Source organism: Pseudopipra pipra, chromosome 11, assembly GCF_036250125.1.
Source record: "Pseudopipra pipra isolate bDixPip1 chromosome 11, bDixPip1.hap1, whole genome shotgun sequence".
In the NCBI taxonomy this organism is placed as follows: Eukaryota; Metazoa; Chordata; class Aves; order Passeriformes; family Pipridae; genus Pseudopipra; species Pseudopipra pipra.
Genome location: NC_087559.1, coordinates 2,858,015 through 2,884,894, shown reverse-complemented (window position 1 = coordinate 2,884,894; position 26,880 = coordinate 2,858,015). Strand labels below are relative to the sequence as shown.

The window sequence follows — 26,880 nt, the reverse complement described above, 5'->3', positions numbered from 1 at the left end:
GTGACCTTGCTATGGCTAAGATTGCAGTCTTACAGTTTGAACTGGTAGAGGTGACCACACAGTGATTCCTTTATTTGAGGAATATGATGAATTAAACAAACATTAAGGATGGTGAAGTGCTGATGTTATCAGAACAGGCAGTGTTTGTAGCAGAGCTGGGATAAGTGCTGGGGGTGGTGGGGGAGTGAAAATTGTGAGTCCAACTCCTCTCTCCTGCAACGTGTTTCTGTAGGGAAGGGGAAGGCTGGGACTTTTGGGGGGGGCTGGAACTGTAGGGAGAGAATGAGGGGGAATGGTTTCAAACTGAGAGAGAGTAGGTTTGAATTAGATATTGGGAAGAAATTGTTCCCTGGGAGGGTGGGGAGGCCCTGGCACAGGCTGCCCAGAGAAGCTGTGGCTGCCCCTGGATCCCTGGAAGTGTCCAAGGCCAGGTTGGACAGGGCTTGGAGCAACCTGGGCTAGTGGAAGGTGTCCCTGCCCATGGCAGGGGGTGGAATGAATGGGCTTTAGGATCTCTTTCAATCCAAACCATTCTGGGATTCCATGGCTCTGAGAAAAGTCATCTTGGAGCCCATGTCCTTCAGACAGAGAACACTGAAACCCCCCAGAGAAGCCAGGACAGGTTTCTGTGAACTGCTCCTTTACCACATGTCTCTTTAAAGTATTCCAGAAGCAAACCCCAAACCACCTGTAGGGTCTGGTTTGAAGCTCTCAGCCACTTGACAGCTTTGGTGGATTGCTGCTAACACCAGGAACATTCCCTGCCCATGGTCCATAACAGCTTGGACCAAAGAGCTGTAAAAGCAGGAGCAGGAGGGAGATTTATCTCAGTGTGTTTCAACACATGATGATCCTGAATTGATTCCTTCTCTGAAATATAAACTCTTAAAAAAAAAAAAAAGAAAGAAAAAAGGAAAAAAACGAAAAAAAAAGAAAATCATAAAATAAAGCAGGATTTATCCTCAAGATCAACTCTCATTCTCTTTCAGAAATTACATTCTAGACAATAAGTGATCATTATGTGCCAACAGACCTGAGAATCTGATTTTAACTTTCAGGTAACATATTAGGGCTATAACCAAATCTGAGAACTATTATCATAGCAAAATGACTGTAATGCTTCAAAGCTGTAATAGTCATCACCTTTTTATCATTCACATTACCATCAGGCCCTGAAACAATGAATTCCTTTAACGTTATTCTCCCATAACCTTTAACTGTCTGCATTATTTCAAACATCTGAAATAATCCTTTATGTGACACAGTAGAATAATATGTTTGCCATTGACTGCACACTAGAATTTGTTAAGCCCAGAATAATGCAAAAAACTCTGCTCTGTATGGCAGGAAAATACATTTATTATTTCAGTTGTGCTGGGGAGTGATGTTTAAGTGATATATAATTTGAAGGAACACCAATAGGAAACATAAGGTTCATAAAAGTCCAGGAACGCTCCTGCAGTTATATCACCATTATAAAAGTGTCCTGCTTACCTTGTTTTGGGAGGGCTTTACTTGGACAGCTCTCCCATATTTTATGTGGAATGCACAGCATAAATATTCCATAGGTTCATTATAAAGCTGTGCTTGTGCTATACCTTCCCACTGTCCTTCGTGTTCTTTCAGGAAATGTTTATTCCTGTTATATCAGGTAGGTGTTAATGCCCAACACCAGCACTATACATAGATAAATAATCATGTGTATGCTCTGCTGATTTTGGGCACAAACACTCCTATATCTAAATTACTACAGCCCTAGGCCCTGAATGGATCAAATTTATAAACACAACCCTCTATTTCTTCCCTCTGGTGAGGTGTATTATGACAGCAGAACTGGCATTTATCTGCCCTGCTGATATAAAGGTTTCCAGCCACACAAGCAATGCATATTGTATTGTGGAATTTTGTAATAAACTGCTGGAAATATTACCAGACAGAGAGGGATCTTGAAAAACATCCCAGGGAGCCCCAGGGCAGAAAGATTCCTACTGAGTACTGAGAGGTTTGGATCAGGTTCTTGGAGAACACGACCCCTAAAATAACAAGTTTGGAGACTGAACTGTGACTTCTTCAATGTCATCATGTCACACTGAAAACTGGATGCCTTAGGAAGGTCTCAGCAACACGGAGCAGCTTTTTGATAAAATTTAACTGCTTCAAAGAACTTGGAAATGTACTCTTAGAAAATCTAAATTTATTGGAATATTTCTAAACTGCATTGAGGAAAAGGGATTCAGATACAAAGAACTCAGGCTCTGGGTAAGGGACAGTTATTCCTGTGCTGAACAAGCAAAAAGGTTGTTGGACTTCTGGTCTAATTTTTGTGGGGATTTCTCGTGTGACCTTTCCCAAGCCACACACAGTCTGCCCAAGGAAAGCACAAAATGATTTTCACTGGCTTCAATGGAGGAGAGAATAAGGTCCTAATTTCACTTTGAATCAGTTTTCTCATTAGTAAATTACCAACCTCAGAGCTTAATGTTCCCAATGCTCTTCAGTCTCCTTGAAGAGCAAGTGCTCTTGGAATGTTAACTGTCCTTATTGCCAGCAGTCACAGAGCAGACAAATCCAGATTAATATGAGCATTTCAGTGGCCATGACCACGCCATGAAATCTGTACCCATGTTCCCTCTCCCCCAGAACAAGGCAAGAGTCAAAAAGATTAAACATTCCAGCTAAAGAGAAAGCTGCTTTCTCAGCAGGTGCCTTGAATTTCCTGCAGGTTCTGCTGTAATTTAGGACAGATTTTCATTTGCTGTCATCTTAGCACTGCACTAAAGTACTCATTTTATTCACAGAGTTAATCAGCAAGTTCACTTCACCTGGATTTGAAGTTTCTGGAGCTGAATGTTCACCTTGTTTCAGCACTTAAGGGCTGATGATGTTCAAAGAGCGTTATGAACTCCGAGCTCAAGGAGAGGTAGAAGTTGTTCCTGCTGGATTGGTCATCCCTACATATAAACACCTGGAAGGAAAAGGGGAACATCTCAATGGAGAAGAAACAAAAGACTGGTGGCAAATTTACTGGTAAGTATTTTTAAAAAAAGGCCAATCCTCGACATTAGAAAAGCCCAGCAGGAAATCATTAAATCTGAGTGATAAAACGGGTTTATTTTAATCTGCTTGGATGTTCATTTACAATGAAGGGATGGTGCAAAATAGTTGTCTATAGCTTGCAGGATGTCTTAGAAAATAATGAGCCCTAGAGCTTCATCCCAGTGAGAATCAGAAAAGTTTAAGTTGAAAAGACCTTTTAGATCATGGAGTGCAACTGAAGAGATTGTGTCTTTTGGGTAAATTAAAAAAGAAACATCCATCTTGGCTGCAGAGGATCACTTGCCATGCTTGGTGATTTATTTCACTAGTTTTTCATCCCATAACTCTTCCAATCTGTGTTCCAATGATCTCATCCTGCATTTCTGTGATGAAGGTTACCAGTGTGGAAAAGCCATCTCCTTCCACCTTCATTATGATATTTCTGATGTTCTGTTTACCTGCCTTTAATCTACTCCAAGGCTAAGATATGGTTTTTTTGGTCCCATCCACAAGGATTTCAGGAATACCTTTCCCACTGCCCCCACCTAAACAGGGGGAACCTTTTTCACAGCAATAAATCCTTTATGTTGCATTATTTTAACTTTTTAACTTCTGCTCTGGTGTTCTGCTGCCAGAACAACTCTGACTGAGTAATTGGCCACAAGAATCATTTCAAATTGGTGCAAGTGCTCATCAGCTTTACTCTTTGTTATCCTAACAAAGGATGAATTCCCGGTCCCAGGGGCCAGCAGGTACCAGGAGGAGGCCAGAAATACTCCAGAGTTATTTTAAAAGCCATCTATTTCCCAAAGTGTGCTGTGCTGAATTAAAGCTTGTCCAAACTACTCAACCTGCTCATATTTCTTCCCCATCAGTGTTGGAAATGTCATCTGTTGTTTCTCCACCTGTTAATCCGTCTGTGCCCGAGCTGTACATTTGATTTATTAAGATACCTATATCTTACTTTTTGGCTACATGTGAGCAATAGGGCCATTTTTTCCATCATTGTTTGTTTTTTCAGCCTTTATCCACCTATTAGTCTAAGTTCTGAAAGACAGGGAAATATGGAATATTAGATTCCCACATTTTTCTACCTTTTTTTCAAGAGCTATTGAAATCACGTTGACACAACAGGACATTATTGGAGTATATATTTTGATTTACAATTTTTTACTGACCTCATTCATTTCTGTCAAAAATGAAGTTTAGCCATGAGGGATCCATACGCAAACCTGATGATTTGTGCTCACAATCAGCTAATTTTTTAAGGAATTTCCTGCTGTGGTTAATGTTCATGCAGATATGAGCAAAATTACTTTGCCCATAGCTTGCAATAATTTTAATAATTTTACTTCTGTTTCTTTCAGGATTCTGGGAAACTTTAGCCAGAGCAATGATGCCTTTGGATTGCAAAAACGTGTTCTCTTCCTCAAAAATAGCTTTGCACTGTAAGCATCCCCTCAAATAGGGGTTTCATTGTGGGCTGGTTGATTTTTTTTGGCTATCTCAGCTTTGTGCCAGAGTATTCCTGTTTTTCAGTCCTACTTTTATGCTCCAATATACCAGCAATATTTCTCCTTTTACTGGCTCATTTAACCCATGCAATAAAGATGCTTGTCATGTCATAAGGTAAGTATTTTCCCTAGAAATTGCTATAGAAGTTCTTATCAAACTGGACACTTCTATTGATTCGTGAATTGATATTAGCAAGTCTCTTTCTGCCTTCTTTTTAACAATTGACTTCTAGACCTCCACATTTCTTCAAAGAAATATTGCTGTAAATTGCAGTGACCCAACGTAATCTTGACCTGCTCTTTTTCTTCTCTTATCCCTCAGTGCTCCAATATTCTAATAGCTTTTCTTATGCTCCTCGCAATTAGTTCACAGAAAATTAGAAGAGATAATGGTTAATGAACAACTGTCACTCACTGTCAGTGAAGTGCTGCAAATGAAAAGGCACTTTCAGAAGTCAGAGAAATGAGATAATATTGCAGGGACAATGAGCCATCCAGAGCTGGGGAAAAACTGTGTGGAATCTGAAATTTTCCTTGCTCAAGATCCTTTAATAGCTTGAAAATGTTCATCTCTGTGTGGCTCTCACTCAGATCAAACCCTGAAGAACTTTTCTAACCCTCAGTACATGCAGGGAAATGACCCGAGGCCAGTGAGATTGTTGGAACATCCTGGTCTCTCATAGCCTTGGACCCTTTAAAAGATACATGAAAAAAAGTTATGATTATTAAACCTGTGTAATATTAAAGTATCAGTATTTATACCCCATCAACAAGGGTCTGCACTGATGTTGTTGTGAGCACAGTTTAAAAATGGAGAATATTTTATTCTACTTTTCTTTTGGATCTAAAAAGAGACACTCAAAGTAACCACTTTAAATTTGACCTGAAAGATCCCACACAGGATAAAACTCTCCAGCAGGATATTTCTCTTACTTACTCCCCTGACCAAGCTTAGTCAGAAACATCCCCCAATGTGGTTTAGAATGTTGTTTGTCTTCATCCAGGAAAAAAGATCAATTCTGTTGTGGAAACACAGTGCACAGCATGGGATCACACTAATCAATTTGAGCAGGCCTTGGTAAAACTATCTGGTGCTCTGCAATCCAGCAGCATCAAAGCTAATTAATACTTTAGTCAGCTTAATGAATGTATTAGCAGTTAATATTTGTGTATAAGCTCCTCATAACTCAATAATCCTATCCCATTTGCATTATTAATAGGACAGGTATGTGCCTTGGAGTTGATTGATCATAAAACCCATTAACCCAGATTTGTGCTGTGTCTCCAGTTGACTCCAAGGAGGAGCAGGAATCACCAAGGGCACGAGAGCAGGGAGCAGACTCAGGGGTATAAAGACCTTTTCAGCTTCCAGGTGACTGGAACTGGAGAATTGCAGGGAAAGATGCATTATAAACCACCTGGGGGCTGGTCTAGGAGGTGATGGATGTCTGAAACCAAGGACTAAGTGCCCTAGTTTATGAGATGCCCAAACTCTTTCAGCCCAAGCCCCCTCTACAAGGCAAGCAGAGCAAGAGGAGAGAGGGGAGAGGGGAGAGGTCTGATCCACTCCACAAAAGAATATCCCTTCATTTCCCTTACTCTCTTTACCCCACTCCACACATAAAAACTTGCCATGTAGTGGAAGTTTATTTATTTAAATGAATCTGTGGGTTGTTTCAGGTGGGAGACGAGTAAATAAATCAAGCACTTCACCACCACCAGTTAGAGAGGAACAATATTTTGCAATTTCCCTCCTACAGGCTTTGTGTTCTACAAAGAGAAATAAAAACCTACTTCATCCTCTTCAGCAGCCTTGAAAGCTTTTGCTTATTCATCCCCCCCTCACAATAGAGGCCAGATAATGCTCTGAAAGGGGAAAGCACCGTTCAGACACTGCAGAGAGAATATGCAGTGGAATGAATTCCATGGAACAATAATAAAAGAAAGATATGAGGAAGAAGCAGTTCATTCCTTTGGAGACTCATCTTTTTAATGCACTATTTCCACAGGATCTTCTAATTGCTTCTTGTGGGATTGAAGTGTTTTCTCTTGCAGCCTTGGTTTAGAAATTTGTTACACTCGTTGGTGCCTCGTTCTGCTTTTTTAGTTTTAGGTCTGAAGAATTGTTTTCTTATCCTGGTATTTTTTTTTTTTTCCCTGAGATATTTTCCCCATCTCTCACATTTCCTTGTTCACGTTGTTATTATCAGTGAAATTTAAGCTCTATATGATGCTGTGAAGCTGACTCCTCTTTCATTGCCACACTTTCTTATGTGGTGGGACGGCGGGGAAAGCTGCTGGTTAATGAGTTCTGAAGCCCTACGTGAGGCAGGAAGATGTGCCATGAATTATCCAGTGAGGAGCACCTGCATGATTAACGAGAATTCCTTCTCCATTCTGCACTCCAGCGCTTCCCCACTTGCAATATCTTTGTTGGAACTACGTACAAAGGGAATGAGAGGGGGAAGGAGGCAGAAAAACCTCAAGCAAAGGAGTTTGAGGCTAAAACAGCAGACAAAGTGAAGTAGCAAAGCCACAATTCCCAGCACTGCCCAGATGTTTTCTCATCTGTTCAGGCACAGCTTTTTATTGTCAGCTGCCACGTGAAAGCTTGCCATGTTAAGGCTTAATAAGTAATTAAGACAGTGTGCCAGGAAACTGAGAAAAATGAGGAAAACAATGTGCTTTCACCTCCTCTCACAAAGTTTGATTGAACTGGTTGAAGATGTTCCTGTACTTTGCATAGAGCTGAGCAAATCACTCATCATAAATAATGTATTAACCTAATTTCATCACTTTTACTCTGCGAAATGCTCCTGAGTAGATTTAAAAGTATTTCTTCAGGAAAAGTATTGGTGCTTGAAAGCAAATCACCAGATGTTTTATCTGCACATGGTAATCACATACAAACAGGTAATGCTGTAAATTGAGAAAGTCTAACATTACCTCTCCAGGTAGTATTTGAGAAATATTTCAGAAATAGCTTCAGAGAAAATATTTATGGCTAAAATCAGTGTGTTGGGAATATTCTGTGCACCTGAAGTACACTGATGTGCTGGAGGAAAGTCATTGTGAAGGACTCAGGGCCAAATAAAAATAATTTACTTCTTACACTGCCAGTAAAATTGCTATGACTAGATCTGTTTAAATTAACAGAGTCACAGCCACGTGGGATGGACAATATCATCTCAGATATGCAAAAGTCTCCCACTTATATGCATATATCAAACTTCTCCAAGGCAAACTCCTTGTCTTTAACTAAACTTGTCTCAGGATTACAGCAAGTCTTTTACTTCCCTTGATGCAATTCCACTTTTTCCCCTTGAAGATCTCTGTGCAGAAGGTTCAAAGAGCAGGAAAAACACCTCCTGAGGTAATGCAGGAAGACACAATTTGCAAAGATCTCTGCTGGAAAAGAAATTGCATTTCAGGTAATCAGTGGAGATCAAATAAGGCAGCAAGAGCCTGGTGGCCACCCGTCTGTAAAGGCCAATGAGAGTCAATGGAGGATCAATATGTTAAGGATAAAGCCTTGAAAAAGACTTTTAGATGTGCATAATTAGCCATTCTTGAAGGTGTCAAAGCAGTTCACACTAAAACACTCCTGTGTATGTGATAACCTGTGAGAACACAGCTTATACCCACAGGAAATCTGGGCTGACCATCACCTGTCACTGTAAAAACCAGGAAAAAACCAATCATTAAAACATGGAATATATTATATTGATCATTCATGCTTTGGACTTGTGAGAGAATGAATAAAAACTTTGATGGGAATGGCTGGAAACCAGTTGGTCTGGCCTTGGGGATCCCCAATGTTCTTCAGGGTGAAGAGCAGCAGAGATGTGTTTTGCTAGTAACCATTCATTAAAAAAATCACATTAATCCTCTACTGCATCTCAACAGCCTGACATTACATTTGAGTTTTAGGAAAATATTAGACTGTAAATAAAGGCAAATATTATACTGTAAGTAAGGACAGGTTGCCACCAAGCAGATTTACATAGTTTGTAAGGATTCAAGCCAAGCAAGTTTTTACTATTGTTTTCTTTCTATACCAATATCAAAAGAACTTTCCCTGCCATGTTCTTTGTGAAGGTTTTGGGTGCACAAGTCTGGGATGTTGTGAGTTTGGACCCTGCTCTAGTCCATTGTAACTGGGATTCTGCTTTCAGCATCTGGAAGGTCTCACCAACAGGAACTTTGATGTTCAGAAACAAAACAATGTTGGTTTAAGAATTGTGAGTAAAATTCATCAATTCCATCTAAAAAAAAAATAAAATCTGGTGGTCTATTTATTATCCTTTTGGTGTTAGTTCATAACTCTCAGGAGCTCAAACTAAAGCTGGATGTACAAATGTTTGTAGCTCTGGCTGCAGCCACTCCAAAAGCACCAATACAATTGTTCATTCACTGCAAAATTAGCTTTTACTCTGTAAATAATAATGCCCAAACAGATTTATCCTCTGGCTAGTTACTAATCCTCAAAACAGCAATTTTTTTCTCTTTTAATGACAGAAGGAATAAAACTACACCATAAGATTTCCTTTTTTTTTTTTTTTTACACTCTTGTGCCCTTGGACTGACACTTGAGAATTATCATTACAAGTCTCTGGTGGTTTTTGAGCTAAACCCCAGGAAATGCAGCAAAGTGGGAGATATAAAAGATATCTTCACCCTCCTCAGGATGGGATTGTGCATATGCTGTGCTATAATGCACATAACATTATAGTGCCTACATTTTTACTGGCTGCTACAGGACACTCAGACTCTCAGTCTATTTATTACAGATCAATTTTTGTGATATCATTGATCCCCTGAACACTGGGACTGTCATCCTTGCTCAGGAGTAGCTGCAGCAGCAGCTGAAATACAATCCTTTCTTCTCCATCCCTCTGTGAATTAAACCCTCAGCACACACATAATAGACTCCCTCTTTGTGAAGATTATATGCCACTGGTATTAGACAAAAAAAGAACAATAATGAAGTAATATGTTTAGAAAAACGGTGAAGAATTATAGGCCCATCATTCCCTGCTCTGTGCCCAGAGAGACACAGCAGAAGTAGTCAGATGATCTATTTAAGCACTCAGAAGATCACAGATGATAAGAAAAGAAGCAGCATGGATGTTTTGAGAGCAAGTCAGATCAAGCTCCCCTAATGCCTTTTGGAGATAAGGTGGCCAGGGGAGAAGGCTGGTGAGGATCTCTGCAGGACAGGAGGAGCTGTGCTGGTGGGAAGCAACGGGGGAAAAAAATTCCTGTTGTTCCAATTCCCTTTCCAATTTTAAAAGCCATAAAAATTTGTCTGTGGATGGATGGAATCTCTTTTTCCTCCCATTTACAGCTCGTTTCTTACCCTGCAGAGTCTCCCAGGTGAGGGCACCTTCCATATTTAATCCTTGATACCAAAAGTCATCCCAAAAATAATTTCCAGAGGTTTTGTTATAACACTTCACTATTAATTATTTCTTTTTAACACGCAAAACTTTAGGAGAAAATCAAGAGACATCATGTTTATTGTAAGGATCCCCCCCAAAGCCAACCTCAGTTAATTACATTTATTTTAATTTTCTGATCCTAATTCTCACTTTTTAGAGAAATGAAGGCTCAGGTCTGATCTTGCACTGTTAATCCCATGGAATTAACTCCAAGTATAAACATCTGTAGAGTCAGAGCCAAAGGTTTCTTTAAATTAGATGCCCAGAAGCCAACAGATAATTGTTACTATTGTTTATGAAGTCCTGTCCTCATGAGATCAGAGGCAACTTTTACTCTGTTGAATTATTTTTATGAGATCTTCAGGCTTCAGTGTTCCTTTGTTTCCTAGTAAGTATTTTTAAGATTGTTTTCATCCAATTGTCCTTCTATAGATTTACAGTGAAAACAACTAAGGGCACTTTGTACATAACCCTTTCATCAAAACTGATTGAAAAGTTCAGCTGAATATGCTCAGTGCATTTTTTTAGCTTGTCATCCTTCACAGATTTCCTTCTTTCCATTCTACCTAAAAATATTGTTTTGCTTAAGAAGAAAAATATATAAAAAAAAACCACCCCAACCTATCCCGGTGACAATTTGCATAATATGTTAATGCTGATATGCATAGAGACATCTGGATGGCATTTTAATATCTCATTCTCATTCAAACAACTAGAAACCACACAGATGGGAGAGACAATTTTAAGAGCATTGTTGTAAACAAATAAGGCAGCCAGGAAATCAAACACTCCAGGATGGGCTTTCTGGGTGAGAATCCGCTCATGACATGTTTTGACTGCAAGGCAGAGCTGCCTCCTTCACTTCCAGCTAAACCAAGAGGAAAATGGGGGGTTTTAAACTGAGATTGGGGATCGTTTTGTGGCAGGAAAGCCCACCCTGATGAGACCTCAAATCCAATCAGAGAATGCAAACAGTGCATCAGGCAAGGTATGTGTGGAGAGTTACTGGTGGCTGCTGGAGCCACTCTACCAGGAATTGCACTCAACAAGGAATAGAATACTCTTTAAAAGGAAAATTAAGGGTTTGTTTTGCCATTTAATCATAGGAGTAGCAGTGTTTTAATGAATAAAAATACCTTGACCAGACCTCGCTACATTTAGGGAACCTCAGTCCCCAAAACAACATTAAAGTTAAAACCTGTTTCAGTATTTCACTCAGCATAATAAAAATGGAGCTAGAACAATTATTTAAGAATTTATCAGTGAGGTGTTTCATCAGTTTATTTATCAGTTCTGGGTGTTCCCTCCCCATTTTGTGGGGCACTTGAAGCAGATTCTTGATCAGCTCCAGTTCTTTGATCTTGTTCCAGTTGTAACCCTCTAATCATTCCATCAACCACTTCTCCATCACCTTGCAAGTGTAAAACAAATCAAATTAATGAACTTATTCCAACTGCTTATTCCAAATGACAGGGAATAAGGTGCTGATGGTTTGTGGAGCCCTCTGCATACAAAGACCCAGCCTACAAAAGCAGCCAGGGAGCTGGTTTTGGTGTTGAATTCTGCTAAAACCAGTCTCCAAACTCCAAACACACATCCTGCTCTTTGAAGTTGGATGTGACAGATAAACTGGGAGCTGGCCTGGAAATTTAGCAGTCAATCACTTTATGCTATCAAAGTCCAGTCCCCTTGAATAGTCATGTTCTTCTAACATAACCCTTCCTGGGGTGTGTGAGGAGATTCCTCCCTTGGGTGAGGACACTCCTCGAGGTTGAGCAAAAGAAATCTGCCCATGAACATTGCTCTGGGTGAGTTACATCAAATCTCTACTTAGTAATTATTTCTTTTTGCTACTTTTAATATAATTGCTCCAATACTTGCTCCAATAGAGTGCACTATCCTATCTTACACTATCCTACTAGTAGTTTTAGTGTTTATATTGTATAGCAAAAAATTCTGATTAAGATCTTTTGTCTGATCATTTGTAATAATAAATGACTCATTTGATATAAATATTCTCATTTTGCCAATCATCAAAACCTGTGGGACAAAAGGGGTTCAATCACATCTTTGAAATTTCTTAAATTTAAACAGTTGACATAATCCGAGGCTGGGATTGGATTCAGCCACACTTAGACTGAGAAGGAGTTTAGAGAGCAAAGGGATCCTTTCTGCATCTTGTGCAGAATTAATAAATTTAATTAATAAATTTTGTCCAAGCTTCCACCCCTGCACATTTTCTGGGAGTCTCCTGACCCAGCCCAACTGTCCCCACAGATTGTCCCCAGCACGTGAGAGACAAAATTATTTGAGGCTCAGGATGCTGTGGGCAGACTGTGGCTTGTTTCATCAATTAGCAATAGAAATATGAAAAACCCTGATTGCTTCAGGAAGGAGACATGTAAATTCTGTTTTCATGTTTTACATAATAATGTACCTTCTAGTAGTTATTTGCTCCTGTTGTTAAAAATTCATCTCCGTGGAGTCGTGTAGGACTCGGTAATTCCCTGCAGCCCTCTTTAATCTGTTCTTGTTTGTGCCTCTTTATAGGTCTGTAATCGTTCTGAACTAGAGCAGCTCCTGCAAGTGCTGATATTTTGGAGGTCTCTCAATGTGTTTATGTAAGAGCCACACAACAGCCTTTGCTGTAGGTGGAGCTGGTGGCTCAGCAGACGCCTCAAATGGGTGGATCTCTCTGGATTGCACTAAAATTCCTGGACCCACAAGGATCACTGAAGTCCAGTTCCTGACCCTGCACAGGACAGCCCCAAGAATTATTCCTACCTTTATCAAATAACACCATAAACTGATTATTTTTCCTTCACTGCAGCACCTTTTAGCTGTTATGGTTACAGATCCCACACAATCCACTGTACTTACAGGAGTTCAGGAATTCAGCTGTACTTGGTGAAGCACATGATACAGGAATCCAGTACCTCCTCCTGCATCACTTGTAAAACAAGTAAAAAGTTGCAAATTAAATTCTAGCCCTTCACTTTGCAATTGGATGGAGCTCTGACCAACCTGGTCTAGTGGAAAGTGTCCCTGCTCATGGCAAGGAGTTGGTCCACAGGGCTTTTAAAAGCCCCTTCCAACCCAAAATATTCTATGATTTTAATTATAAATAAATGAAAATATTAGAAAATCTACTGAATTTTGCATTGCCCAAATATCTAAGCCTCTACTGGTAACCCAAGGAATATTTCAAGGAGTGAATATCAAGGAGCTATGTAGAAAACCAGTGAAATATTTGGGCCTGATCCAGGTTAACTGAAGACCATGGGACTCTCTTGAATAGAAGGGAAGGGGATTAGAAGCTCACGGGGAGTGGGTGGGGAATGACCTCAGAAAGCAGCTTATCAAGGGAACTTGTGAAAACAGCAGTTCCTAAAATACTCCTGCTTCTCCTCTCGCCTCAAACCCGCGGGTTTGCACGTGGTAAACGCTAAGCAGGGGGTGGGAGACAACTCACAGAAATGAGACACAAAGCTGATGGAAACCCAGAAAAATGCCTTAATTCATCTCTAAAACTTAGGAATAAAAACAACACTGCAGCACAAAATAACCTGACAGGAGGCTTTCAGAAGGAATGACGAATAAACCATCTTTCCTTCACAACTATAACCTGCTCCCCGGTCATAGCCATGTTCCATGAGGACCATTCCTGCTAATCTGCAGGTGAATCCCACCACTGGGTGATATTCCTCTTTCCCACAGATGTTTCAGGCTCCATCTATCACACTTTTCCTTTTTTATGAGCCCTTTGCACCCAAGTTACTCCATTGGGTAGTAGATTGTCCCCATGACGGGGATCAGGAGCTCTTGGCAGCAGAACGGGAGGTGGCAGGACTTGGAATCTGGGCCAAGAAGTCTTCTGATGTGGCTATGAAAACTTTATGTGCCAGACTTTAAGTTTGCCTTAAAAAAAAAAGTCAATAAAACTTTAATCCTAAGCATGCTAACGCTGACAAATTTAGTTAATGTCTGGCAGAAAAGGGAGGATAAAAATAGTCATTTAATTTTTAGTCTGCAAATTGTAAGATTGCAAACAGCATTTGCTCTCAAGGATGATTCTGTACTTTGTTCCCACAGCTGGATTTTTGTGATGGCTGGTACATGCTTAAAGAAAATCATGATCTAATTGTTCCTCCTTCAAGGCTGGTGATGATGGAGCTACTGTGGCAACTCGAATGGATGGAAAAACATTAATAACAAATGGTGCAAGTGCCTCCCTCTGATCACAGAGTGCTGGAAAGCAGGGAAATGATTAAATTATGATAGGAGTAGTCAGAAATCAAGAGACAGACACTTTTAAAGCACAGATTTGTTCTTTGTTCTTAGCAGGTGGGGCTGATGTGTTCTCTTAGCAGGTTGGAGAGGAGGAGGAAGCTCCAGGAGCAGGAGTGTCTGGCTGACAGGTCAGGATCAGGGCCATGATCATCCCTCCACCTTCCCTTTCTCACAACTGCACTTTCCCCCCTCCCTGCATTAGTGGAGCAGAGCAGAGAATGCAAAGTTCTTCTGGAAGTCAATCATTTTCCCAAATATCAATCTCCCTGCATCTCACAAACCACAACAGGCAGGCGTTTTTATAGGATTGCAAGAGCTTTTGGTGAAGGGTGTTCATAAAATATGTATGAATTCATTGTATATCTGCAGTAAAAGAAGAACAGATATATCACAGAAGATCATATTTTTGTGTCATCTTTGGTGAGAAAATATAGATCAATCGATTCTAAACTCGTGTTTTGCTGGTACACAAAGAGCACAAAAAGCACTGGGGTAACTGATGTTGACACCACAGGAAGAGTTATTGTCTAATGAGTTTTCTCTATTTGGATCTGTAACATACAATTCCATATGAAATGAAATTAAATTTGTTGCCTGCTATTCTTCGCCAATATATGAAGAGGAGGAAAGGTGTTGCAAGTCAGTCATTTAAACCACAGCCAGGTTAAAGCCCTTCAGCTGAAAATTTACAGTTTTTATGTAAAGAATGTGATGTCTTGTCTTCCAACCTGTTTCTAAACAGAATGTCTTTTTTAAAAACAATTGAAATTTCTCCAAAACAATGCAGCTGATGGTTCAGGCTGCATGATTAAATTTGAGGATTTGAAAGCAACTGAACACAGAGTATTAAAGCAGCCAGTATTGATCTGCATTATGAGCATAATCCCCACTGTTTGAAGGTGGAGTGGAGGAATCACAGTGCCTGGAGATGACTTAAATCTGTTCTTAATTTGTGCAGCCCTAGTTAGGTAACAGAGGATCAGTTGGTAAACTGAGGGATCACGATGGTTAATCTTTTAAAGGGTTTTTAAAAACATTATGAGGAACCTGGACACCTTACTTTCTGTACAGAAGCTCCCAGTGCAGGTACAGGCACAGCACCATTAGATGGAGATATTCAGATTTCTATCAGTGTTATGGTGGTGTTTCAAAAGCTACATTATTTAAAAAGAGGCATAATTAAAAGAGAAGGGCCTCCTTTCAGGTTGTTCCAGGCTTGAGATATTTACCTTAATCAATTACAAAAAAAAAAAATATAAGATGTTCTCCTCCATTTACATTCCTAGAATAGCTATTTTTGGAATTACTCCAATACTTTGTGTAATTTTAAGACTTAGGACAGCTACTCACTCTAACCAAGGCAATAAAATTCCACAGGAAAAAATATCCCTTTTTGTGCAGAACTAGATGAAGGCAAAGAAGTATCAAAATGCTTGATTTGTCTCACTGCCTTGAGCAAAGCTCCCCCTGCCCTCAGAAATATTGAGGAAAGGCTTTGTAACAAAGGGCCAAGGGAAAAATGGAATGGAAAAGGAAGGTATGTACTTACCCTGCTGGAATTTAATTGTGCTGCTGACTCTCTCCCTCCAGAATCCCATCTCCCAGCCATCCTGCAGCAGATGCCACACCAAACAATCCACGGTGCTCCACTCCAGCTGTGTCAGCCCAGCAACGAGCCACACAGGTCTAAGGGTGGGGTTATTTAAGCTCTGAGTCGGGTTTATCTGGGAAATGGCTTATTTTAGTCTTGTGTCTGTGGAAAAGTCATCTTCACAACCCTGCTCCCACCAGCTGGGGTTGGGTTGGTCTTCAGACATCCCTGGATGTGTGTGTGCCATGGAGAGCCACCAGCAAGACATCCACACATCCCTTTATTGTCCAGGGACCCGGAGAGATTCCGGGCTCAGTTTGGGATGGAGTGGCCCTGAGCAGCTGAATTGCAACTCCTCTTTCCTAGGATTGTACTTCCAGCAAATTAAGCCATTCCAAAGGTTTTTCATTTAGACACTGGCAAGTGTTTCTGCCCTTAATGTTGTTTTGATTGGGATCTGCTCCATAGGGCTCCTACAGGCAGAGGGGGATGCAGAGGAGTCTGTAGCACATCCTAATTCTCTAAAAAGCTAATTCCACACATCACAGCTGGGCCAGGATGGTTCCCAAATCACCCCTTCAAATCAGGATCAGCCCTGGTATGACCAGACTCATCTCACCTGTGCTTCACACTGTGCTGAATCTCTTTGTAGCTCTCCCAACACTGATTTTATTTTTTTTTGTTTCCAAGCCTTGCCACTGTGCTTTCCATATGTTCTTAGATTTCAGTGCTGCAAAATCCTTCCTTTTTACAGAGAAGTTGACCCACCCTCACACTTTCAGGAGCAGGATAAATGTAGGCAAAGCCCTTGAACTCCAGTGAAATTCCAGGATTCTGCTAATCCTCAGTAATTCCTTTCTTTTATTTTGTTTTGTGGACCATGTGACAAAAGACCTGCTGCTTCTTTCTCCTCTATCACCTTGCCTTATTAAAGTTCCCTCTCATTCTTAATCACCACACAAAATAAGTTGTGTCCTAAAATGGTACCAACTAAGCAAAGGCATCCTGAGAGAACAGGGAATGTTTCTCAGCAATTTGTGTCAAAATACAGGATGAAAGTTGTGGATTCATCCTCTGTGTGGATTAAACTCCAGCTGAAGGGGGTGAGGAAGGCTTTGTTTTTATCTGTGCATTATATGTATTTAACCAGTACTCATAATACAAATAAACTGGTGGGTTTTACTGTTCTTAGCTGGTTTTTTGTTTGGCAAGATCCTTTTTGCCCTCCTTCCTCGGGAGGTGGATATCTTAATCATATTTATAGCAATTATAAAAGTCATTCATAACTTATATTTTATGAGACCTGAGGTACCTTGTGAATTTCTAGAGAGAAACCTCTTTTTTCCCCTCAACCTAAAAGGAGATAGGACTGCATTAGATTATATGAAATTTAAATGCATTAGCTGTTAGCCAAAGTGAATTTTCATATAAATTAATATTGTTATTGTATTTTAATAAAGCAACAGCATTTTTGGAATTATGGAGACATCAATTACTTGGAGGTGTCTTGGAACAATTATTGACTTCATGCATCACCTACTTCTTCACTTCCAAACTAGTTGCACTCTTCAGAACACCCATATATAAACGAGCCATAAACCACATTTTAAATGCCTTCTAGCCCATCACAGCCAGTAAGAAAAAGCCCCCTGAGCTACTGACATCCTAATATGTGGCTGTGTAATTAAAATTTTGACATATGCAAAGAGTTGTAAGATAGATAAAAGAGTGTGTATTGTAAATAGAAGTTGAAAGGCTCCCAGCAGATGGTTGGTTTGTGGAAGAGGGGCAGGGAGTGCCAAGAAATGACAAGCAGATGGCTGAGGTGTGAAGGATTTGGAAGAGCTGGGGATGGAATGGACAACTCTCTGGATTGTCACACACTAGGCTTGAATAGAAGGTTAAACATTTTACATTCTTCTCTTTGCATTTCTAGAAATGTGTCATGGAAAATGTCCAACAGTGCAGCCCAATAATAACAGTCAAGTCATTCCAGACAGGCTTTAGGGATGCAAAATCTGTTCAGGCTGCAGCTCTCACTTGAATGACAACACAGGCACTTCTACCCCGAGTCATTTGTGTGGGCTTAGTGGTCTTAATTCAAACAGAAATAATCAAAGTTGTAGCAAAATCATATTGCTGATATTTACAGGTGCCTGAAAAACAATTTTAGTAATGTACTAAATGAACTAATGTTTGCAGGCTGCTGCTCCTACTGTTGTGTCAGGAGTGCATGCGTGAGTTCAGTTCAAATTTAGGTCATTCTGCACCAAAGTCATGACCAAAAGGAATCTCATTTGGGCAGAAGGATCAGATCAAATATTACTTATTTTTTTGCACAATGGCGAGACTGAAATCATGACCAAATTTTCCTGGTTCATTTGGACTCTCTCGTATTTGTCAGGCAAACTTGCAAACTACATCACCAGCTACAAAATAGAAGAATTTCTGCACACAAAGGGGCAAATGATCACTTTCAATAACCAAAACCAAATTTCCTAAGAATAGTGAAGGTGCAGAGATTTTGAGAGTGCTCTTTTATCAGATTCTGTGTGAAAACTTCATCCATGTAGTAAAAAGGGGATATTTAAGAACCCTTTTGCAGAAGTCAGGTAGTTCTGTCAGTGAATATTCTTTCTGAAAATGGTGACTGGGATGGAAACCAGAAAACCCTTAGGCACAGCCAAAAAAAAAATCCTCATTTCATAGCAATGGCTGGTGCCAACTCAACAATACCATATTCAAGCAATATTTATTCTTTTCTCTTACTACAAAAGCCTATTTACATTTGAAACAGCATTTATGTTTATGAAAAGGGAATTTCTGCAAAGCAACTGTTACATGGGAACCTTTTTTCAGGTTTACCTAAACTTTACCTTGCAACCTTTTAAATTTCAAAAAAAACAGCACAATCATTAGTTTTGCACTGGGTAGTTTCTTGTGCAAGAGTAAGACAAATGGAATTAGTAGCTGTGTGCAGTGGAGTTACCATGGGAGTAGGGGAGCACTGAAATGCCAATAAAACCGGTCTCTGCTACCTATTGCTGCATTATATAAAGGCTTGGAATTTTTTATTACAACTCTTTGAAAGCCTAACACAATATGGTTGTTCCAAGAATCAAACCAAAGGCTCACTCCTGTGCCCTGTAGTAAATATTTTTGAAAGCAACAACTACCTCTGCTTGCCTTTGAGGAGTTCCCATCAACTGGCTAAAGCTAATCCTCGTTTTTCCACCTTCCAAAGCCTCAGGAGTTATTCCAAGCCTGACCTACGGAGGGTATTTGTATTTTTTAGGTGCTCTGTGAGGGCACTTTGTGAGGCACTTGTATTTTTTCGCTGCTGTCTCTGTTTTAAACTTTGTCTGCACTTATTTTCCTGGCGGGATAATGTGTCTAATCCCTGACAAACGTCTTTCCCTTGCTCTTTTGTGGTGTCTCTCTGGTTAATTCAGTCTCACATTTCTCAGGATGCCAAACTCTCTCCCTCCCAGCTGTCACCACTCCCTGTGCTGACAGTCCCTTCTCCTGCCAGCTATTCCCTAGTTTTCCCACTGGAGGCATCTCCAGGGCTCACTCTCCCTTCCTACAGCACCACAACCACCCAACACAATTCTCATCATCCAGCCATGCTTTTTCCCCCCAGGATTTTGGTAAATTTGTCTTCTTTTTGCCTGGAAGGGAGCTGAGTATCGGAGTGATATATTATTCTTAGAAGGATTAACTTATTTGACCTGCTCTTTTTTTCATTTTTCTATTTTGGCTAAGAGACTGTCACTTGTGATGCTTTTTTATGTCATTTGTGATGTTTTCTTATCTCACTCCTGTATTCCTGGTTCTTCTTGATTTCTTCTATCAGCCAGGTATCACCCCACACCAGCTGTCCAAAGGAAGGGGATTTTAATATTAAAATTGTGCTATGACAGCTGAGGCTGTGTCACAAGAGTGTCATAAATCACATCCTTCAAAACTTTCTAGTAGCCATAAACATTTGCTCTGAAAACCTCGTTGGGTTTTTGCTAAGTCTGTTATTTTTAAAAATCCGGAGGAGTTTTATAGAAATAATTATGAATAATGTGCAAATAAAATATATTGATATATTCTTAATGCCTATTACAAACAACAGAAGCATAAATGTCTAACAGAAATAAAAGAAGCATGTAATAAATATGTATATGGGCACAGATTAGTCTTATTTCAGTGGGGAGATTGCTCTTATGTAAAAATGTTATTTGAATAACAAACAGCAGACTTATTTTGGGATATGTGTTTTTCACTAAATTTAAAGCATTAAAATTATATTTAGACATAATATAGGGAGAGATATTTAGATATCCTCAAAAATAAAACAAAACTACTCCTCTGCCTGATGTCTGTGTTTCTAAACTTCCAAAAATACCACAAAATAATCCCTACAATACCTGGGGTGAAGCACAGAGAAGGTGAAGGGATCCTTCAAGACAGATATAAGATAGAAAATGTCACATAATAACATTAAGAACTAAAGAAAATAAAAAAAATTAAAGTAATCACATAATTGAAGAAAAATAAGTAAAGTAATCGCAGTCAGAGGACAATAAATTAATTTAAATTACTGAAACAAAGTGATAGATCCAGTTTCTCCCTCCCAGTCAGTCCATTTGCGAGGCTGTCAATGCTCCAGCCTTTTCTTTAGCTTGTTTTCCAGGATTTCAAGGACTCATCACAGAGATTTCTAATCTAGAAGGGAATGAAGAGGTGGAGAGCTCCCTTTTATCCCCAAGTTCACAGGATGCACTGCAGGAGAGCAGCCTCTGCACACCTGAGCACCAGGGGAATTGCTGGAATGAGGAAAATCCCTGCCAGGTACAGCGTGGGCAGGTTGTGAGAGCAAGGCAGATCCAAGTAGAAGCTAAAAAAGAACTTTTCATGGATGTCTGACAGTCATAATCTTTTTTCTCTCTGTCTATGAGGACAGTGGCAATATCACAGTAAATTTTGGGTTGCTCTCCTCTGGGAGGATAAAACTCTGAAGCTCATTCCAGTGAGGAAGGCTGTGCCCTCATTTACACTGAAGTCAATGATTCCTCCAGATGAGTTCAGATTTATGGTGCCCTGAGTGAGAGAAGAATTTGACCCATAATTTTTTTATAAAGTTATGGGATTTTTTTGCAGCGTCTTCCATCTGAAGACTCACTTTACTCTGCCATCAATATTCACACTTTAAAGGCTTATTTCCATCAGGCTCCATCAATGACCTTTAGAAATTGGTCCCTTCAAATAATAAAAAAGACCTCAATTACAACAACATCTGCCTCCACCTAGCCCTTTATTTGCCTTACAGAAGGGATGGAATGATGATTAAGTTAATGGGTAGGTCATTCTCATTTTTCACATTTACCATGTAAGTGGCTCCATGAATCACCAATTATTGGGAGCCCAGGCATGGAATCAGTGGCAAAACAGCCATTGACTTCCACAGGCTGTTTTCCTGGACACCTCAGAGAGGGGACGTGGGGTACTGGCACTTATCAACCCTGAGAGCCCATATGATAATATATTTTAGGGCTGGAAAATAAACCAGGCTCCTGCTTCTCCAAAATCCCCTTTGGCTACCTCAGCTTGTCCTCTGGGCACTCCAGCAGGGAGCATCCTGCTTGAAGGGACCAAAAACTGTGTGGAGTGCTGGTGGTGACCCCCTGAGGGGAGAGATGTGTGAAACACAGGGGGTGTAAAATATAGGGGGTGTATCATGTAAGAAAAGATACATATCAGACACAGAAAGAGATGAAAACCCCCCAGTTTGGGATTTGGGGAGGAATCCAGCTACAGGGGGCAGAGAAATCCATGAAGGCAGAGGGTGAGCCCCAGACAGCCACCCCTGCAGCAGTTACCTCTTCCTGGGGCTTCTGCAAAGCCAGGCAAACCCACCACCTCATCCTTCCTTCCAATTCCTTCAGGATCTTGGCAGAGTTGCCTCAAAGGGTTCAGTTTTCTGACTTTACTCAGCCTTGGACTTGACTTGGTTGAGATTAAAAATACGGATTGGATCAAACCCAGTACCTCTTAAGAGAACAGAAGCTTTTAGAAAATGAAGGTTAAAGACATCAGGTCATCAATGAAATAAAAAACAGACCCCTACTAGTACGTTAAAAAGCAAATAAAACACCACTATGTATACTATGATCAGATTTCTGACACAAAAAAGAGGGAGCAGAACAACTTGTAGTGAAACTTTAGATGAAACTTTAAAAGACTGAGGGTGCACTGGAACAAATTGAACCGTGGTGAAGCAAACAGCATGAAGCCCAAATCTCCTCAGAGCAGAAACACACCATGGTGAGAGCCTGTTTGACCATTCCATTTGTTGGCAAAGTTATAAAGATCAAGATCATTAGAGTGAGATAAAGATCAAGATCATTAGACTGAGTAAGTAGACAAGATTTACAAGAAAAGGAACAGTGACATGGAAAAATAGAGGTGAAGGGTTTTATTTGAACTGACAAATTGCATTTGTTATTTAAACACTATAAATCATCAATTGGCTGAACAGCAGAAGCAGCCTGGGAAGAGCAGATCTAAAAGGAACTTAAACATGAGGCAAATCTGATCAGCAAAAGGGCAACAAAAAACAGCCCAGAAAGTTACAGTCTGAAAGTTATGAATTGAAGGAGTAAGTTTGGGTTGGATATCAGGAAGAAATCCTTCCCTGTGAGGGTGGGGAGGCCCTGGCACAGGTTGCCCAGAGAAGCTGTGGCTGCCCCATCCCTGGAAGTGTCCAAGGCCAGGTTGGACGGGGCTTGGAGCAACCTGGGCTGGTGGGAGGTGTCCCTGCCCATGGCAGGGGGTGGCACTGGATGGGCTTTAAGGTTCTTTCCAGCCCTAACCATTCTGGATTCTGAATAAACTTAGAGAAGACACAAAGTGGGCTGAATGTTGTGACTTTGGTGTTTGGAACAGCTGGACTGCAAGACATGAAAGGGCAGCATTTCACTGACCAAAAATGCCAAAGGGAAGGAGCAAAATCACTTGTGTCACAAAGGAAAGAGGGAGACACGTAAAGTTCAATGAAGGGTCTGTAGGATGAACACGCCTCCAGTGCTGTGGGAGCAGCAGCAGGAACATCTTCCAAGAAACCCAGAAGCTGCAAAATTTAGCTGCATATAAATGCACACTCAGAGAAATGTCCTTTCATCCTCCCTGGGAGTTTGATTACACACACACACATGGGTATATATACACACTCTTCCTAGTGGTAGAAGTTTTCCCTGTGTCCTCTGATAGGCAAAATAATTCCCTATCATGTTGGAATATATCTCTTTTGAAAAGCAGTGCATCTGGGATGTGATAACATAAACTATCCAAAGCAAAATTTTCTTTCTCCAGAGATTCTTCCTGTTTAAGCTGCTTTTCCTTATCCTTCAAGGCTCTGGCCTGCATTCATCTGAAGATAATTTATATCAATGTATATCAACTCTAAGCCATGTTTATGAACTTCATTCAAAAGCCAGGACTCCTCTGAGCTATTAAACCATTAAAGGCCTCTGTCATTTTTCATATCAGGGTTACTAATCAAGTGATTAAATCAGTTAAAGTTACAACTGCAGCAGTAAAAATGCAACATTGTCCCCCACTTTATGAGATCAAGAACAATCCAAGATTTATATGTGAGAATTGTGTCAAAGTGTTTGTAATTAAAAGGTAGCTATTGGAAAAGGAATTTAAAATATTGTTCTTGATACTATCTAAAGGAAGTTGGCTGATTCTTCTTTCCAGGAAGGAAATTTATGTTGCATTTCATTTAAATATATTAAAAATGCTCCATTGCTTTGATTTACCTCAGCCTCTTTAGATTAGGAGGCTGGATGTGCTTCCAACATCAGAAGTGCCTAATCAGGAACAAGGAGGCATTTGCACCCAACAATCAGCAGGGCCTTTGATCCTGAAAAACCCAGAAGTCAGGGAATAAAACATTCCATACACACAGTGACTTTTTGACTGAGTTTTGCCAGCACACAGGGGGAGTCCTGGCAGGACAATCCCCGTGCAGGACTGTGCCCTGAGGGGATGTTCATTCCTGTGAAACATTCAGCCTGGTGGCCAGGGAAGAAGCTTCCAGAATGGAGCATCCCAACATCATGGAAAGGTGGGAAGAGAGAAATTTAACTTCTCTTTGACTTCTGTGAAGCTGCAGCTTCAGGGATGGGTTTTTGGTTTGTTTTTTTTTTAAGATCCTCATGGCCTCAAGTTCAGAAAGAGCTATGACTTACCAAACCTAGAAAAGAATCCCTCATTTAGGGCTAATCTCCACTTGGAATTTTCTGTCTCCATGTTTTGTGAAGGGTGACCACTCAGATATTTGTGACTCAGTCAAGCAATGCTAATGCAATAATGATCACTCCTGCTCCAGCTTGTTACATTCTGGATCTGGGCAGCCTTAATTAGTTTCCTTATTAAAACCCAACAGAATTATTCATGTGTTTTTATGTGTGTCTGAGTATTTGCTGTTTAGAAACTTCTTTTTAAAAAGCAAACCAACAGCTGGAGTTAATGTTACATGAAAAATATTAATTGAACTCACATTTTCAGTAACTCTTCACCTCCTGAATTTCTGCAGCTGCATTTGAATCATCCAGATATGGCTTTTTCAGTGTGAGCTATTCTAGGGAAAAGACAAAAAGTGGATTATTAAACCACTATAAATGTATGTGTATGTATACACACATATATATATTTGCAAGCTATTTTTAATAGGCAGTGGAAAGTTGAAATTTGCTGTAGAAACCTTTGCTATAGAAACCTTTTCCTGGAGGAGAAATGTGTTAAAATTCATTGAAGAAGTCTTGCTGACAACTTCACTGAATTCTATTGCTGTTTCTATTTTGGGACAGTTTGTGAAGGATTTATCTGCTTTGTGAAAAGCTAAAAGATGCTGTTGTGCTTCGTATGATGATCCAATGAATTCAGCCTTCATGTTGCCTTTCAGACTTGTGCACTACAGCAATCTTTCAGTTTTATGATGGGATGCTGCTTATCAAACATCACCTGAGCTGTGTTTAGAGAATGGGGGGGGGGGGGAAAAATCATGCCCTTGAATGAAAACCAGGCTTTGGTGCACACCAAAAGGAAATTATGATTAATGTTACCAGTATTTCTAATAACAGCATCACTTGTCTGCATTAAAAAAAAATAAAAATCTCCTCTAGGAAGGTTTGGAAAACAAAAAAGTAATACAATCATGGAATGGTTTGGGTTGGAAAGGACCTTAAAGATCATCTCATCCCACCCCCTGCCCTGGGCAGGGACACCTTCCACCAGCCCAGGTTGCTCCAAGCCCTGTCCAACCTGGCCTTGGACACTTCCAGGGATCCAGGGGCAGCCACAGCTTCTCTGGGCAACCTGTGCCAGGGCCTCCCCACCCTCCCAGGGAACAACTTCTCCCCAATATTTAATTCAAGGACAGACCTGGGCTGGAGCCCAGCTTGGGAGGAGCTCAGGGAGGAGGTACAACCTCTCCAAAGTGCTTCTGCAGGAGCCTTGAACTGACCTGTCCTAAAGAAGGGTCAGAGATCCATTTGCCACAGCTTTTAGTAGCACCCAAAGATTCCAGCTCCTCCAAAATACACTCTGACAGCCTGTTCCAACCTGGCTTTTGTGTGAGGCTGTGGAAGAGAAAATGATCCGAGTTATTTCAATTTCCTCAACAAAGCCCTGTCAGGGAAACAAATAACACCAAACAGAAGAAAACCAAGTCTTCGTCCCCAAACTTCAAAATAAAGCAGCTGCAGGTATAAAATTTCCGTGTTATCTATTGTAACTCACAATAATTACAGTTATTATTGGCTTATTTTAACCATCTTTAGGCACATCAGAAAAACATTTTCCTTGCAAATTAAACAGAACATGGAGTTTTAGATTACTTATATTTATGAAAGGAATGATATGATGTGATGTGCCAGCAGGAGACAGGATATGCCAACCCAAGAGATCTTTCCCTGCTTCTATTTCTCTTTCAGTGTTCCTGTGTTCCTACTTAGGAGGCTGGTATAATAAAAGTGGTGCTCATAACATGTAATATATTTTTCCAGATTACTTCAATAGTGTCAAAAAGACAACCAATGAATAATCATAATAAAATATATGTAAAGGGGATCACAAATCTCACTGATGCAGAACGGGAAGAATTTATTTTCGAACTGTTGCTAATGACTTTCTGCCTGCCCCTTTGAAAATCTCTCTGAGCTTAGCACTGTCCCTTGGAAATCCAATTCATAAATTCCCAAGCAGCATGAAATTCCAGTAGGAAATAAAACACTTTTATTCCAGTGTATTCCAGCCTGTTAATGCTCTTTGTTGGAACATAAAGTGCAGTGAACACCTCTCTGAAATACAAACAAGGAGCGACCTCAGCGTGTGGGCCTGGAAAGCTTCTGGGTTAAAAGCCAAAGCTAAGTGCACAGACAACTCAGATTATGGAGAAATGGATCCAGGTGACATTCCATGGCTCATGCAGTCCAAGAGAAAGTGCACCTGGGATTGGATCGTGCCTTCCCTGCACGAGGAATCGCCGCAGGAGCTGCTGCTGTTGGAGCTGCAGGGGCAGCCGTGACACGTCCCAGCCCCCTGCCAAAACCAGCAGTGTGCAGAGAGCAGGTGCTGCAGGCTGCTGCTTTGGCAGCAGTGCTGTGTCATCCAGCAGCTGCTGATAAGTGATAATTTTTCCTGGGAGCTATCTCAGAAGCCTTTCTCCAAGTGCCTGCTCCTCGTGACTGCCTCTGCTCCCACTTCCCTCTGAGTGCTCCTCTTCAGCCACTCCACTGATCTGCTCTGCCTGGAGGGGGAGAGAAAGTTGCTGAATTTCTAAATATTGCCACTGAACACACACTGACTTGTAACAGGACTCTGGAAATAACTGGTAGTCTCCTTGTTCAACATTCTCCAGAGCTCTGCTGAACACTTTTGCTCAGAGCAGATGGAAAAGGTTTCTCGTACTGCCCTGCATTGCCAGCACAGATTTGGCTGCCTCATGTTA

The 26,880-nt window shown here is 40.6% G+C and overlaps 2 long non-coding RNA genes across 13 annotated transcripts in view; one reads left to right on the top strand and one right to left on the bottom strand.

The window, feature by feature from the left end:
• Positions 1-26,880, bottom strand: part of LOC135420132 (uncharacterized) — a 48,757-nt gene that overhangs the window by 1,853 nt on the left and 20,024 nt on the right. For 6 of the 12 annotated variants that reach the window (XR_010433379.1, XR_010433375.1, XR_010433380.1 and 3 more), the window contains 5 exons: positions 26,379-26,679; positions 25,396-25,510; positions 24,430-24,510; positions 15,831-16,005; positions 2,823-2,965 (listed from right to left, as the gene is read on the bottom strand). This is a non-coding gene — a long non-coding RNA (uncharacterized LOC135420132). Of the gene's footprint in view, positions 1-2,822; positions 2,966-15,830; positions 16,006-21,742; positions 21,914-24,429; positions 24,511-25,395; positions 25,511-26,378; positions 26,680-26,880 lie in introns of all 12 variants that reach the window. The other 6 variants (XR_010433377.1, XR_010433385.1, XR_010433378.1 and 3 more) reach the window with 5 other exon arrangements.
• Positions 2,916-8,284, top strand: LOC135420134 (uncharacterized). Its single transcript, XR_010433388.1, has 2 exons — positions 2,916-3,027; positions 4,404-8,284. It is a non-coding gene; the product is annotated as an uncharacterized LOC135420134 (long non-coding RNA).